This window comes from Mytilus edulis, chromosome 8 (assembly GCF_963676685.1).
Source record: "Mytilus edulis chromosome 8, xbMytEdul2.2, whole genome shotgun sequence".
In the NCBI taxonomy this organism is placed as follows: Eukaryota; Metazoa; Mollusca; class Bivalvia; order Mytilida; family Mytilidae; genus Mytilus; species Mytilus edulis.
The window spans coordinates 66,055,256-66,067,346 of record NC_092351.1 but is presented as its reverse complement, the minus strand read 5'-3'; positions in this window follow the sequence as shown (position 1 = coordinate 66,067,346).

Sequence of the window (12,091 nt, the reverse complement as noted above, 5' to 3'; positions counted from 1 at the left end):
ATTCTCCTAATCATTAATACCGGATTTGTCTGTCTGTTCTTGTCTTGTATTGTGCTTAGACTTTGGTGATTTTTTTATGACATGATTTAGATAAAGTGACAGTGTAGTATTATACTTTAAGTAGTAGTCCTGCTTAAGTCGACACTAGGGACCATCTTTACCTTTTTTTACGGTATTAATGATTCTTTTTTTTGTTGAAGTCCCCCAGCAACTATCAAGATGGAAAACAGGAATTAAAACTTTGACCATTCATCATTTGTATTTTTTCTATGCATTGACTTTGTGTGCGATTAGCCTGTCCCGTGCACGTTTACTCCTAAGTCCTGTATTTTCCGTTAAAGGGTCTGAACACGATTAAATACAAGTTTAACCCTTCAATATAAAAGGTCATATGGCAATACACTGTTGTATTTTTTTTTTTAATTTATTTGATACCGAGAATTGCGTGACCTTACTCAAAAGTTTAATTTAAACCATGTCAGCTATCTAGTTTTATCTACAAAAAAGGCCAGTTTTGTAATCTTTCATATCAAGTTCAATTCTCCATGCAGAAACCACCATTTTTTTTTCTGTGTCCAGTAGCATCGTATATTCTTAAAATATTTTCTCGCACAATGTCTGGACATCGGTGGACATGCAACATTGCAAAATCATAGGTTTACAAATGAAAATCAACCCTCAGACTATAGTCATAAATCAAGACAATACTAGTAAATGAACAAAAGAAAAACCCGGGACCAAGAATTACAAACAATAGACCATCAACTCTGAAAACTAAAAGTAAAATAGAATATGGATCACGAAAACCATGCAGGGGCGGCTCCAGAGAGTGAAGAGAACTTGCTACCTGCAAGACACTCTCCGTGAAAACAATTTGATATGAAGACAATCTTTTGTTTCTTTTTTTTTTTTTTTTTTTTAAATTTCTAACATGAGGCATTTGCCTCATTTGCCTCAATGTAGTTACGGCCCTGCCCGCTGACTGACATAAGGGGGGCCCGCTCCAGTCATGCTCCAATGATTTCCTATATAATCAACCAAACTTTTCCCACGAAAGGGGGGGGGGCGCCCCCCCCCCCCCCAGGGCCCCCCCCTGGATCCGCCTATGATAAATACAAATTGAACAGTTTTTGAGATACAGCTTTAATACCTAATTGTTTTTTTGTACACATAATTGAAGCATGCATTGCCACCGGATTTTTACTATTCTTCAAATACTCTAAAAATGTCATGTTTTTTTGGACTTTGTCTATACTTCTTGCTACTTAAAAACAATTAGGGTAGTTGTTGAATATTCACCACAAACGTTAACGGTAGTTGAACTTGTTTTACCTCTCACTTGCTATATATTATTGAATTATTTAATGTCTCTTATGCAATAAATAAGATTTTTTTTTTTTAGTAATTTCAAATATTTATTCAATACCGGAAAGGTTGAACTTGGTGACTTCTACAGCTGATTTCATTGAGTGTGAAGTCAGTTGCTTGTTAGATGAACCGTGAAGTCATTGTTAGGTCAGGTTAACTACTTTCCTTTAAGAATATACTAGTCCAGCAGATTACCAATCTGTCTGTCTGATGGACTATTCTTCTTCGAAAGGAGGGTACTAAACCTGACATAATAATGATTCACGGTTCAGCTAACACGCAAGCTTACCAAAGATTTTATCTTTGCCTACACCCTCAATGAAATCGGCTGTAAATCTTGAAAGTTGAAACCTTTTGGCTGGACATTCAGTCTTGCAAGTGAAGACATTCAGAATGAAAATAATAAATAGATAAACATTGAAAAGAGAAATTAAGGTTAAAAACGAGTGCACCGCACCCGCACGACCGGGAATCGAACTCACAACCTCAGTGTTGACTTGCTAGTGATTACAAAAGTAACTACTTAGACTACTCGGCCCCCGATACCCTTTAATGAAGTATGTATACGTTTCGAATCAAAATCAAATGTTTTGGGGTTTCATGAAATACTAATTATCAATAACAGTTTCATTAAAAAAAAAAGCATACCATTTTGGATAAGATAAGGAGATGTGGTATGATTGCACATGATACTATACACCGGCGATCAATGTGCTAATTTCAGGATATATATCGTAAAAATAATGATTTTTTAGAGAAGCTTGAAGATGTTCATGCCTTTTTCGTCTACATATCTGTATGAGTGTTTTTAACGTCTTAAAACCCTGACCTCATCGAAAACTTTGAACTTTGTTTTCAGTATTACTTTCTTTAAAATATTATGTTAAGTGTTAAAAAGTTATCCATTTGAGTTATTTAATGTCCCGGTAATCATAATGTAAATGTGAAATGCTATATTCATAACTTCCACTATTATTTATGAACTACAAGTGTGCCGTTTCTCATATAATTTAAAGGTTTTTTTATGTTCCATTTATGGGCATTATGTTTTCTGGTCTGTGCGTCCGTCTGATCGTTCTTCCATTAATTCGTCCGCCCGTCCGTCCGTTCATCAATCTGTCCCGCTTCATGTTTAAGTTTTTGGTCGAGGTAGTTTTTGATGAAGTTGAAAAGTCCAATGAACTTGAAACTTAGTACACATGTTCCCTATGATATGATCTTTCTAATTTTAATGGCAAATTAGAGATGTTGCCCCATTTTCACGGTATACTATACTGAGGAGACATTCTTGTTTATTTTACCTATTAACTTGTTAATGTTTATACTTACTAACTAGTTTGGACAATATAATTAGTATTAATGCATTTTTTAAATAAACCGACCAATTCATTGACAGCTATCTTTTATTTAATAGTAAAATCGAGAATGAAATGGGGAATGTGTTAAAGAGACAACAACCCGACCAAAGAGCAGACAACAACTGAAGGCCCCCAATGGGTCTTCAATGCCGCGAGAAACTTTCCCTGAGGCATCTTTCAGCTGGCCCCTAAACAAATATGTATACTAGTTCAGTAATAATTGACGTCATACTAAACTACGAATTATACACAAGAAACTAAAATTAAAAATCATACAACACTAACAAAGGTCAGAGGGTCCTGACTTGGGAAATGCGCAAAAATGCGGCGGGGTTAAACATGTTCTTTTGAGATCTCAACCCTGTTTTTGGTTACAGCATATGATTTAATATTTACTTCATCAAGATATAATAATGATGCCAAAAACCTACTTCGGTATCCAAAAAAAAAACAACGTTATTTAACCGTTGCTAAGCACTATTTTGGTTGCTAATCTTTTTATCAGCATGATATACAATTGACCTACTTTCATTTCTTACTGCTAGTTACTCTAACCAATCTAACCTGATTTTACTCTAATTTGTACAATTAAAATCAAAAGGTTTTTGTTGTAGTTCAATTTAATTTTGATCTTTTTTGGCTGTTGCTAAGCAACTTTTAGGTTGATTTTCTCGAGAAAAAAAATGATGACTCAGACATCATATATGAAAGAAAAATCATTTACAGTAGGTAAATCTTTAAATATTGCTATATTTATACCTCATATGGCCGAAATTACATATTTTTGAACCGTTGCTAGGCAAAAGTTTTGTTGCTAGGTTGTTACTAAGCATTTTTTTACACTGAAATTGAAGTGACTTTTCATTTGCAAACTCAAGTTATTGTTAAACAAACAATACTATTTTGAATTATGCTAATGTGTAATGAGAAAGCAATGCATACGTGATAATTTGGCTATTTATTAAAACCGTTGCTAGGCAACCTTTCTTTCACCGGAACATAAAAAAATTATAGTTTTGAATAGTTTCTACACTAAGGCTATCAATGATGTATATATAAACTTATTTGGGAAGGGGGACAAAAACGCCTCTTATCATACCTTGTCCTTTGATTTCGCAAATTTTTTTTGTTCTTCCCTCGCCGGGATTCGAACCCATGCTACTGATATATCGTGACAACAAATAGCCTGCACTGTATTCGGTGCGCTAGACCACACGACCACCTTGGCTTCACAAATAATAAAGCTTTCGGTGACCGGGTATATATATTAGACGAGTTATATATATATATATATATATATTAAAATGACTGAATAAATAGTCAACGATAAATCTTACGGGGCGATGGATCATAAAAACGATTCAGTACACTACAAAATATAATATATAACAAGTCTAAAAGGGTACAACATCACCAAAAACACAATGAAACGAACAATATGTTAGCTATTTCGGATAACAGATATCCTTCCTCGGTAATTGCACGATGACAAATGAATCATGTCAATTCAAATTAAGACTCTATTAAAATCTTCAAAATTATACAATTTGAGCGAACGCTGGAACAATTTTAAAATTTCCAAACACGGCGCAAATACTACAAAGATATGCCAAAATAAAAATAATTATTAACGATGTGAACTGGCACAACTCTAAATTCCCAAAGGTGGTGACAGTAGAGATGTTAAACAACTGCGTGGAAATACAGTCCCAATAAACAGTCCTGACAGATCTAAGCTGGTATAATATTTAAAATATGACAACGGTAGAGCAATTGCAACAGAGACTGCGTTTTTAAACATCCCAAAAATATAGTAATTAGAGGATAAGAAAAATGAGTAATAAATTTTTACTAAGATTAAGTAATAGAACGTGGCTGCGTATTTACACATCCTTGCCAACTGTAATTAAAACTAGTATAATTCAAAAATTCCTGAAAAGTGTAAGAGTCCAGAACGGAAGACGGAGTAACTTGACACAAGTGATGGCAGGAAATTAGTGATGGTAGGGAAAATGAGTGACTCTTCTATGTTTTTTCGTTAATGCCCTCTGGGGAAACTGTCCTGAGCTGCCTTATCCAAAAACTTTCCCGAGCAAGTCTGTCGGCCTTTGACCAGTCCTCGTTGTGATCTATGATGGTGATGGCAAGTTTGTTAAGATCAGCTTGGGCGTGCCCATGTGATCTTAAATGACGACTTACGGGGAGGTCGGGCTTACAGGTGTAGTCACTACGATGACCATTCATGCGTTCGTTGAATGGCTGTTCTGTCTCGCCAACATACTGCATGCCACATCGACACTGAAGAATGTATACAACATTCTTGGTTTTGCAAGTTACATTACAAAATATTGTGTACACAGACCCAGGTGAGTGGCAAGTAAATGTTTGAGTATTCATTATTTGTTGGCAAGTCAGACATCGTTTGTTACCACATGACTTGCACCATCCTGTAGTTGAACAGCTTTTATTAGAGGAGACGGCAGCTTTCACAAATAAGTCTTTTAGACTTGCTGGTCTCCGAAAAGCTAAGACAGGAGGATCGGGAAAGATTTTGGATAATTTTGGGCGATTGGCAATACTTTGCCAATTGGCACGGATCAAACGTGAAAGGTTAGTAAAGGCGGGATTGTATGTTAAAACAAATGGAACTATTTTGCTGCGCCTCTTCTTTTTGTACTGCAACAGGTCATTGTGGCTGTTATTGTTAGCACGCGCAAACCCCTTATCTATGTCCCATTTCTTATAGCCTCGTTTGATTAAAAATCCGCGAAGTTCCTGTAACCGCTGAGTGAAAGCCTCCTCAGAGGATCAAATCCGCTTTACTCTGAGAGCTTGACTGTACGGGATACTTTTTGTACAGTGTTTGGGGTGACAGCTTTGAGGAGAAAGGTAATGATGTTTATCTGTAGGTTTACAGTAGAGGTCTGTTGATATGACACCGTCCTTTATAGATGTAGTTGTGTCTTAGAAAGATATCTTAGAGTCGGATATTTCATATGTAAATTTAATTGTGTGGTGGGCGTTGTTTGCATGTCTGATAAAAGCATCCAATTTTTGTTGGGATTCAATCCATTTCATGTCAACATCATCGATGAAACGGAACCAAGACATAGGTTTGGATAAAGATGTTGAAATAATTTGTTTCTCTAATTTGCCCATGAAAATATTGGCGTAAGACGGTTTCATTTTTGTCCCCATCGCTGTCCCGTTTATTTGAAGGTAATTCTCACCATTAAAGGTAAAATTGTCGCATTTCAGGACAAGAGTAAGCAGCTGGACTAAACATTCGGTAGGTGGTTCTAAAGTGTTGCGCGAGCCATATTTCCCTACACGATTGTATTCCGTCATCATGAGGTATGTTGGTATACAATGAGGTGACATCTAAAGTGACAAGGAGGGTTTCCGGAGGAAGAGGGTTCATTGATTCCATTTTGCGAAGATAATCTGTAGTGTTTTGAATGTGAGAAGGAGGATTTTCTACATGAGATCTTAAATGAAAGTCTACAAATTCCGAGATTTTCTCAGTCGGGTGGCCGTTGGCGGATACAATGGGTCTACCAGGATTGTTAACCTTGTGTATTTTTGGAAGAAGATAAAATCGACCAGGCTTGGCGTTCTCTGGTTTTAAATATCCAATTGTATCCTCATCTATGTGACCGTCATTGTGCATGGTTTGTAACGCAGTAATAATGTTGGAACTAAACTCAGAAGTAGGGTCATAGTCAAGTTTCTTATAAAATCTCGCATCAGAGAGCTGACGTTCTGCTTCCGCAATGTAGTAGGCTTTGTCCATTATCACAATTCTGCTTCCGCAATGTAGTTGGCTTTGTCCATTATCACAACGGCACTTCCCTTGTCTGCTGGTTTTATAACAATATCATCTCGGTTTCTCAGCGATTGTATGGCATTTTTCTCGTCAGAAGAGGTGTTATAAAACGACGAGTACTTATTGCTGGCTAGATGAACAACATCCGATTTGATTTTGTCAATAACATTTTCCAGTGTAGCAGATTTGCTGGGCTTTGGAATCAATGAGCTCTTCTTTTTAAAATGCGAAATTATGATTTCATCCTCCGAGTTGGGCGTGACTGGGTCACCACCTTTGGGAATTTAGAGTTGTGCCAGTTCACATCGTTATTCCGTCTTCCGTACTGGACTCTTACACTTTTCAGGAATTTTTGAATTATACTAGTTTTAATTACAGTTGGCAGGGATGTGTAAATACGCAGCCACGTTCTATTACTTAACCTTAGTAAAAATTTATTACTCATTTTTCTTATCCTCTAATAACTATATTTTAGGGATGTTTAAAAACGCAGTCTCTGTTGCAATTGCTCTACCGTTGTCATATTTTAAATATTATACCAGCTTAGATCTGTCAGGACTGTTTATTGGGACTGTATTTCCACGCAGTTGTTTAACATCTCTACTGTCACCACCTTTGGGAATTTAGAGTTGTGCCAGTTCACATCGTTAATAATTATTTTTATTTTGGCATATCTTTGTAGTCTTTGCGCCGTGTTTGGAAATTTTAAAATTGTTCCATCGTTCGCTCAAATTGTATTAATTTCAAGATTTTGATAGAGTCTTAATTTGAATTGACATGATTCATTTGTCATCGTGCAATTACCGAGAAAGGATATCTGTTATCCGAAATATTTAACATATTGTTCGTTTTATTGTGTTTTTGGTGATGTTGTACCCTTTTAGACTTGTTAGATATAAGTACGTCTGAGTCAGTGACAACTCTACAACAGATGTATCCATCGGATCGCCATCAATGATGGTGATACATGGCTGTGTACATAATGTATATACAACTCGTCTAAACATCAACCCAACAATGTTAGATCTGTAAATTTGTTTTCGCAAATTTTTGGTTTTTCCCTCGCCGGGATTCGAACCCATGCTACTGTGATATCGTGACACCAAATCGCCTGCACTGCAGCCGTCTCGCTAGACCAAACGACCACCTGGGCTCTCAAAAAAAGAGCTTTCGCTGGCCGTGTGTGGTACCTTTCCTCGTCAGTTTTAATCTAGCGGCGTACTACAGTACATGTTATATAAGGCATGAAGATGTTATTATTTTTGTTCTTCCCTCGCCGGAATTCGAACCCATGCCACTGAGAAATCGTGACACCAAATCGCCTGCACTGTAGCCGGCGCGCTAGACAACACGACCACCTGGCCATGGACTTCATAAAAATTAAGCTTTCGGTGGCCGGGTGTTATCTTTTCACGTCAGTTTTAATCAAGCATCGTACTACAGTACATGATATATAAGGCATGAAGGTAATAAATATATTTACAACTCGTCTAAACATCAACCCAACAATGATATGTTAATTTGCTTTCGCAAATGTTTTGTTCTTCCCTCGCCGGGATTCGAACCCATGCTACTAAGATATCGTGACACCAAATCGCCTGCACTATAGCCGTCCCGCTAGACCATACGACCACCTGGGCTTCAAAATGAAGCTTTCGATGGCCGGGTGTTACCTTTCCACGTCAGTTTTAATCTAACATCGTACTACAGTACATGATATATAAGGCATGAAGATGTTATTTTACAGATCAGCTAAACATCTATAGTAAAAGATCTTACAAATTAATGCAAGATACAGTCACGGAAAAGAATTATATTTATAACTACGTCTGAGTCAGTGACAACTCTACAATAGATTTATCCATCGCATCACCAGCAATGATGGTGATACATGGCTGTGTACATTATGTATATACAACTCGTCTAAACATCAATCCAAGAATGTTAGATCTGTAAATTTGCTTTCGCAAATTTTTTTGTTCTTCCCTCGCTGGGATTCGAACCCATGCAACAGATATATCGTAACACCAAATCACCTGCACTGTTTCCGGTGCGCTAGACCACACGCCCACCTTGGCTTCACAAATAATAAAGCTTTCGGTGGCCGGGTATATATATATATAAATTTGTGGCATAACATCGTGGCCACAAGTTGATTTTTTTTCTGTTTAGTATTAAATTTATAAAGATCCATTATGTTACATCTTGTGATCAATTTTATTTGGCAATCGCCAATGGCAGTCAGCAGGGTTAAAGAACATCAGTTGTTCGACCTGTTAGTCAAATGCGTTTTGTTTAAATATACTTTTTCACTGTTTTGGTCTTTTGGAAAATGTTGTTTGTGCTGTTTTAGACTCTTCTACAACAAAATTTGTTTTACATGCATACGTATAAAAATTGCGGTTTTTATCCAACGCAATCATAGGTTTGAACGTAGTTTTCAACTTAGACTCGTTTAAATTTTTGTTATAACTCGTCTAAACATCAACCCAACAATGTTAGATCTGTAAATTTGTTTTCGCAATTTTTTTGTTCTTCCCTCGCCGGAATTCGAACCCATGCTACTGAGAAATCGTGACAATAAATCGCCAGCACTGTAGCCGGCGCGCTAGACAACACGACCACCTGACCATGGGCTTCATAAAAATGAAGCTTTCAGTGGCCGGGTGTTAACTTTTCAAGTCAGTTTTAATCGAGCGTCGTACTACAGTACATGATATATAAGGCATGAAGGTGATATATAGCTATACAACTCGTCTAAACATCAACCCAACAATGTTAGATCTGTAATTTGCTCGAAATTTTTTGTTCTTCCCTCGCCGGGATTCAAACCAATGCTACTGAGATATTGTGACACCAAATCGCCTGCACTGAAGCCGTCCTGCTAGACCATACGACCACCTGGGCTTCAAAATGAAGCTTTTTGTGGCCGGGTGTTACCTTTCCACGTCAGTTTTAGTCTAGCGTCCTACTACAGTACATGATATATAAGGCATGAAGATGTTATTCTGACAGATCAGCTAAATTATCTATAGTAAAGGATCCTACAAATTAATGCAAGATACATTCACAGAAAATAATTATATTTATAAGTACGTCTGATCCAGTGACAACTCTACAACAGATGTATCCATTGGATCACCAGCAGTGATGGTGATACATGGCTGTGTACATTATGTATATACAACTCGTCTAAACATCAACCTAACATTGTTAGATCTGTAAATTTGATTTCGCAAATTTTTGTTTTTTCCCTCGCCGGGATTCGAACCCATGCTACTGAGATATCATGACACCAAATTAAATCGCCTGCACTGTAGCCGTTCCGCTAGACAACACGACCACCTGGGCTTCAAAATGAAGCTTTCGGTGGCAGGGTGTTACCGTTTCACGTCAGTTTTAATCTAGCTCGTGCCATATTGTGTCAATGACATGCATATCAAATAAAATTATAAACTGACATCATACTTAAGGGCATCCGATACAGTTTCTCGATAAAATGTCATTTTTATAATTTTGTAATATGTTGTAGGCCTTGGCGAGATAAAACAAAATAAAACATAGGTCACCGTGCTTGTTTTCGAGAAAATTGAGGCTGAAAATTGGGGATTTGTGCAATTTTGTAAAACAATAAGGCAATGTTATAAATTTTTTTGGAGCAGATATTTTTCGTCGTAAATTATTAAGATCGGGTTCAATCTAAAGCTGTGATAAGTGACAAAAAGGAAAGAAATAAATCACTACACGAATAAATATACAATTATTCAAGCCTTGCTTGACATTGCGGACCAGATGCTCAAATTGGTATTTTTTTAAACCTAAAAAATGGAAATAAACTGTTTCTGAAAATGTCATTTTTATCATTTTTCTGCATAAACTGCATTTTGTCATGCTTTCTCCAAATCTCAAATAAAAAATATAGGTCACTGTGTTTGATTCCATGATAAACGCGATTTATCCTAAAAATTGCGTCCCCCCCCTTTGTAACCTCAACGTTAGCGCTAAAGTGCACGACGTCGCTGGCAGACAATTTCGACGTTATCTCTGCAAATTACCGGTGACATTTTTCAGATGTACTAGAGCACACCCGTGATATCGCGGGTCTGTGACTGAATTGAAGAATATAACTACTATGCGTAAGCCTTATTTTATTTATTATTTTTGCCATCTGATAAAGTCATGCCGATTATAAGATGCAGTTTTCTCTGGTTTCAACATCTTTCTGTTTGAACCCGTCGACCTGGAAATTATCAATTATTGGTATTATTAATTTTATTTGGGAAACAAAAGGGCCTGGAAAGGAGTATTTTTTAATCAACAGCATTGTCCTTTATGAGTTATAAATAAAGTTGAATTCTTTGATTCGCTGTTTTACGTCATTCCGGCTAACAAATTGAAAACTGTACATGCTGTACCTATACGCTTTATTTTAAGTCCAGATTTTTATTATTAGTCATCTTAGAAAGTCATACTGATTAAAATACTACAATCGGGAACAATGTGACAATGATTGAATTTAGAAGTGTCAACCTTCTGTTTTATGTGGTCATGCAGAAAACAAAAGCAAACTCTTATCAAGGAGAATCTTCAATTTCCTAAAGAATGCTCTTGTCCAAACAATGAAACTATAACTTTGAAATTTTTGATTTGGCAAAAACGATTGGATTAGTTGCGATTAAAATCATTCTCTCATATCGTAATTTTATTGGTAAATAACTATATATTTTTCTTTTCACCATAGCGCGTACATAAAATATCGCACATCAATTCCTCTGTCTGTCCTTCCGGTCCTTCGGGTTAATTACATTTTTCAAGTGAACAATTCTTGCCAACTTTTTATAAAACTAATATCGTATGGATACGTTCGAAAATCAGTGCATTGATTATATTGGAAATTTCATTGTATTAGCTGTCATTCCGTCATTTCTCTAATATATTTACAAAAATTAGCTACGTTATCGACAAACTTAATTGAGTAGTGACTGAACTATTGGTACTTTAACGTTAAAAAGATTGACAATGCTTACAAACTTTCATGTGTCGATAATCAAGTTAATACCGATAATATTGAAAATAATTCAAATAATATGAAACAAAATATGTCCATGCACCATTTCGATTGGGCGAAAAGTAGTCATTTCTTTAAAGTCAGAACAGAAAAAAAAGATTTATGGAAGGACGTCTTGATAGTATTATTTCCTTTACAATTTTACCCAAAACTAAAAGAAATATACTGGTAAACAATTAAAAAAGTGTTTGATAGGAATGAAGTCCTTTATTTTTTCGGACTACAATGTGTACCGTATGTGTGATGGATTTGAATTCAATCAATAACGTTGAAATGTTTTCTCATATGTATACACAAAAGGGAGGACTGTTATTTGTACTTCTGTTAGAATATGTCTTCGTCCGTTTCACATGCCAAACTTTTTTCTAGTACAGTTTAAACGGGAAAATTTTGTTGAGAATTTTTTTTAATATGACAAAATAACGAGCAAAACTATTTCTTGCAATGGCACACACAGAGAATATTTATTTT